Below are 6,000 nucleotides of genomic sequence, written 5' to 3' on the forward strand. Positions count from 1 at the left end.
GTTGGAGCTGCCTGAGAAGTTGCCAGAAAGGTAATTTAAAAACAAAAAGTACAGTCTGCTTATGATACCTAGCAGAAGCTTTCTCCCCAGAATTTTGAAAATACATCATAGTTTAGTACTTAGTATGTGCTTGTTAATTTAATATTTATTTTTTTTTCCTTTAAGACAAAAAATCTAAACATCTGCCAAAAAAATGCAAACAGGCCTTCATGTCCAATTGAAAACATCCATTTTCTGGCAAATATTCACCTTAAAAATAAGTTTTTATATGTACACATATGTAATAAATACTACTGTTTTCTCATCTCCTGCTTTCTATTGTACAAAAGTTAAAAAATAAAAAAATAAATAAAAGAAACAATGTTACTTTCTTCCTAGTATAATAATTATAATAGTTCAACACTTTCAGATAGATAGCTGGGTGGTTTTATTTTTGACTTCTTAGGCTCCTTTTAAAGAACACTTCATATTTGTTTCATGTCTAGTCCTAGTTATTGTAGTAGAGAGACAAAATTTCACACTGTATGTGATACATAACTGATCTAGTAATGCTGGACCATCACTTACCTAGCAAGATACTGCCCCCAGTCTATGTATCCAAATATTTCTATATTTGGATATAAATGATATGATTGGGCAAGATCCTACTTTTGTAGGGCTTTACTTGTTTTTGTTTCTCCTCAATTTAAAATGTACCTTAAAAACTATATTTCCACGTTAGGCAGTAATCATTTTTCAACACACAGGTAGCAAAGCTTGCCAGTTTTAATTCATTCTGATTTTGCAAGGCATATGAAACTACCATAACAAAAAAAAAAAAAAAAAAAAAAAAAAAAAAAAAAAAAAAAAGCAAAGTATTCTTCAGCTTCCTTAAAAGACTCAAATAAGTTCATCAGTGCGCCTTGACCATGCTATCTCTGCTAAAACTTGTTTAACAGTAGCAATACTGTTCTGATTTGCCCCTTGTTCCACAGTCTGTCTAACGCAAATGGACATTTAACATCAGCACATCGTTCAGGTTAGCAAATTGATTTATAATGAATAACTCTTTGAATGCATAGAAAATATCTGCAAGCCCTTTGTGGTCTGTAAATAATGCGTGTGCTGCTTTGGAGCATTTGTCCAATCCTAGATGTCAAATGCAATTAACCATTTTAGATAGTATTTCACTACCCAGAACACAAACAATAACCATAATGACATGGGTGATGGTTCTTTAAATTAACTGAGAAGACTGAAAGTTAGTGACATGCAGGCCCTATTTAACATGCTATAGATCTATGTTGTTTTTTTATCAACAGTGATTTTATTTATTTATTTATTTAATAACGTAGTCTTGATTCTTCTATTTCTTCTTGCACAAACAAATGCTTGTGGCTGTGCATATCTACCTCACACAACTTAATTCAGTATTTTAGAATTTAACACATGTATATCACATTAAGGTACTTTCGAAACATCTTTTTATGCCTCATCAAGCTGTAAACAGAGTATGTTTATTTAAATATGGGATAGAAAATGTTGTCTCTGTATGTTGAAAAGTAAAATATTAGTCTCGAATTGATTTAATTCACTAAGCAACAAACCTGCAGAAGGGCTAGTGCTTTAATCTACTTTTGTACTTAATGTCTTTTATGACTTCTAAGAAGTAGAACAAAATCCATTGTGGAATTATTCATTTTAATGTGTGATTTCTTGAATTATATCTCTCAATGAAATACCCAAGGAAAAATGTCAAGGTTTTTGTTTTTGCTTTTCCCATAGCGTTAGCATAATTTTAAACGGTCTATCTGATTCTTTCTGTACAATATGGATGAAGATAGTTAAGGCTTGGTTCATCCTCTTCTAAGTCATAAACTGAACTCTCAATTTTTCATGAAGAACACTGCAGCTGGTTCAACTACAGATAACAGGCTAAGCAAACAGGACTAGCTTCTCTGCTGCAGTTACTTCACAGAGCTCTCTGTCTATACACAGCAGCACTCTCTGCATGCTCAGGACCTAGCTGAGGAGTCGGCATTCAGCACATTAAGCTATAATCCATTTTCTCCCTTCCTACTGCTGAATGTAATTTATCCCATTGTCAAGCATTTTTCTCTAGCCTTGTGACAGCAATTCAGTGAATTCTAGTGGATTATTGTTCTTTGCTTCAAAGGATTTTAAACAAGATTAAAGTAAAAATAAGGTGAGGTATAGAACAAAAACACAATTCAATGTTGTAAATGCTGTAGTGTAGGTGACAAACAGTGAGAATAAAGAGAAATATATTGCAACATAGATCAACTAAATGCAAAAAGCAAAATAGTTAGGTATTTTGCTCCTCATTCAGCTTGTACCCTGTTGCTCTGCATTCTAACAACTGCCCAGCAGGGCTGAGATGTCTTGTATCATGTGCTAATGCTATCAAAGCAAATCTAGATTAGTTGTGTGCGCCATCACCTGTCATCTGAGTCTCCCAGCGCAGCCAAGGCAGCAGAGTAGCTTCACGCAGCCCACGTGATCACATCTGCAGTGTGTCATAATGCAGCATACGCAGTGTGCACCCGGAGCAGCATGAGGGGGAGAGCCTCTGCTTCTCAGCCATCACACCTGCAGGATAGTCCAGAACAGATCAGGAAACTGTAAATGGCCTACTGTGTGAGATAATATCAATTTATTCTATAAAGTATGAAATGACAAATTTTGTGCTTAAGTATCTATTTCATAATGAGTTTTCACTTGCTTTTTTGAGCTCAGCATGCTGATTAACCAAGTGACTGTGAGCATCAAAAACTATGACAGTTCAATTACACCTGTTTTTCTATGTATGAAATATTATTAATTTGCTTATTAAAATAATCAATCTCACAGTCTTTACATTACATGAAATGCTGTGGTGGTTCACGATGTTAGAACTGTAGAAAATGTTTGGGCCTAACATGAATTTTCTTACTAATACTGCTATTATTTTACTACCACACCTAGCTGAGAAAAACTGTCCCTTGTTCTCAGAGTACCATCATTATCCATGAGAGGTCACTCTATCCAGAGAGATGCTTAGCTGTAAGAGATCTGCTCTCACCTGCACAATACACCTGAATAATAAAGAAGTTTTTGGCACTCACCCTACTGGTCTTGACCATAAATTAGCTATTCATATCTAATGAGGCTAGATTCTGTACTCCTAAGGAAATGGAAGAAAAAAGATTGACAATGATTACTCACATCAATCCATATTTTTTAAATGGCTGTTCACTACAATACCGTGAACAGGAAGAAAATGTGTTTCAAAATAAACTTTTAAAATATTTTTACTTTGTATTTTCTCACTGCAAAAAATTGGAAGTTTGCACTAGATTCTAACAGGGCAGAGACCATATCTTGGAAAACCAGGCAAATAATGTTTAAAACTTTATTGGTTTATTAATAAAAAAAAAAAATAAAAATAGAATTGAACTCCACAAATGGTGGGTCCCCATCTTGGATATCATCAGCATGCTGAAATCACAGTGAAATAAAAAGCTGTTCCCCTCGCTACAAGAAGCACATTGAGGTGCTTGAGCGAGAGTCTGGAGAAGGGCAACGAAGCTGGTGAGGGGTCTGGAGAGCAAGTCTTACAAGGAGCAGCTGTGGGAGCTTGTTGAGGGATTTTTTGAAACAGCAAGGAGGCCATGACTTGCTCCAGCTGAGCAAACCAAGCCACCAGAACGACTGCGAGGAATTCCCATGACGATGTTCCCTTACCACCCCATTGAGGAATTAAAAATATTGTTGCCAGCAGCTGGCTTCAAGGACAAGATCTACATGACTGCTAATTACAAGTTTTTGTTTGTTTGTTTTTTTCTTGCAGGTGGGGCTGTTTTCTTGCAGTTTTTTGTGTGAGTGCTTTCAACCAATAACCTTGTGTGAGATGTTATCCGCCCCTGCTAAATTTGCTATAAAAGTCAAGCTATTCGGGTAATAAAGAGAGCATGATCTGACCATACTGGTGTATGTCATGACTTTGGCTGTTCTTCCTGCAACAGGAGCTGGGATTGTTCAGCCTGGAGAAAAGGAGGCTCAGGGGTGACCTTATCACACTCTACAGGTACCTTAAAGGAGGCTGTAGTGAGGTGGGGGTTGGTCTGTTCTCCCACGTGCCTGGTGACAGGACGAGGGGGAATGGGCTAAAGTTGTGCCAGGGGAGGTTTAGGTTGGATGTTAGGAAGAACTTCTTTACTGAGAGGGTTGTTAGGCATTGGAATGGGCTGCCCAGGGAAGTGGTGGAGTCACCATCCCTGGAGGTCTTTAAAAGACGTTTAAAGACCTGTAGATGTAGAGCTTAGTGATATGGTTTAGTGGAGGACTGGTTAGTGTTAGGTCAGAGGTTGGACTGGGTGATCTTGGAGGTGTCTTCCAACCTAGGTGACTCTGAGAAACAGAGTTTGAATCAGACCACGTGTGAAATTTGAAAGTTAAGAAATATTAGGGTGGTAAATTTAGCTTTGTTGTAAAGATCTGGATTATAGGAGGCTGTTGCTTCATTTTTAATATTTGATAGTTTTGGTTAAATAAATGCTTTATTTATAGCAGATGAAATTGTTCTCAGAAAATATCATCCTTACCTATAACCACTGCCATGTATAAAACTTCAAAGAAAGTCCTACACTGGCAATCACCTAGTTGAAGAAATAGGAGGTGTACGCAATAGAATTATATATATGTGTGTATATATATATATATATACACACATATATATTTATAATGGTAAGTCAGAAGTCAGTACCAGTCACACTGCAGCCAGTGATGCCAGTACCAGAACACCAAAACACCCCCAGTAAATCACATGATGTGTAAAGCTCATGTGCCTTGCTCTTTCAGCAGGATATAGCATGTAGAAATTCAAAGAATAGAAGTTGCCATCAAAAATCCTGCTGTTCATTTCTCCTTCTTCATTTCTTAATTATAAAGCAGAGAAGTGATTGGAGGAAGGGCCGACATTTTACAGAGCCCGTTGTGGTCTAGATGATCAAAGGATGAGTATGTACTCTTTATTCCCTCTGGTTCTGTAGATTAAATATAACCTGGAAACAGTCTGTATTATCCTTTCCACAGAGACTTATCTTTGAAATCCAGCTACTTTCTTTATTGCCTCATGGTAAAAGAAAGGCAGTGAAAACTATCCCAGCAATTGTCTTCTGAATAAAATGGAAAGATAGCACTATGTAATTCTCAAGTGAATGAAGAGCTGGATTCTCTTTACTTGGAAAAGAAATGTCAAATTTTAAAAGTTATGTAAACTTGTGGCAAGATGTAGGCATGTCTCAGATGAATCATCATAGGAAGGAAGCTGAGTCAAGTCAGTGGCAGCCAGGATCCTTAGCTGAAAGGAAGGGGACACCTCCATCCTTCCTGTGACAGAAAAAATCCACAGTGACCTTTCCACAGTTTCTGTCGCAAGATCAAGATCTCTGTAATGGTGACAGCAGTTTTGAATAGATTGGTGAATTTCCATGAAAAGATTACAGAAAGACAACCCCAAACGCATGCCTGGATAAAGGCTGGCAATAACCTACCAGAGATGATCCGGAAGACCCTTCAGGCAGGAGCTGCGCTGTGTTAGGCATGCAGAGGTTCTGCAGCTGTATGGTGTGCGCAGCCAGGCTGGGGCTCTGTGCACCGCTCTGTGTGCTCTGTACCTCTGGGCTCTGAGCAGGGATGAGCACAGCAGACTAAGACAGATGGTTTTATTGATCTGCTCTACTTGGCAGTCCTGGACCGCACTCAAGACATACAGCAAAACAAATACATTATGGTTGGTTGGTCGGGCTTGCTCTCTAGGCTACGATTTGAAAGAATACAGTGTGTCTGATCCTTCAGAAATGAGCTTGCACTGAGTCTGAGGATGGAAAAGACTCACTTTTTTCACTTTTTTTCTGCTAAGACTATTTCTGGACAGATCCTAGCATTTCATCAATGCAAATCAGTATTTCCACCCACAAGGAATAAGAGCTTAGAGCCAATTCCCCTGTTATTATTTTG

Source organism: Aythya ferina (assembly GCF_964211825.1).
Source record: "Aythya ferina genome assembly, chromosome: 3".
In the NCBI taxonomy this organism is placed as follows: domain Eukaryota; kingdom Metazoa; phylum Chordata; class Aves; order Anseriformes; family Anatidae; genus Aythya; species Aythya ferina.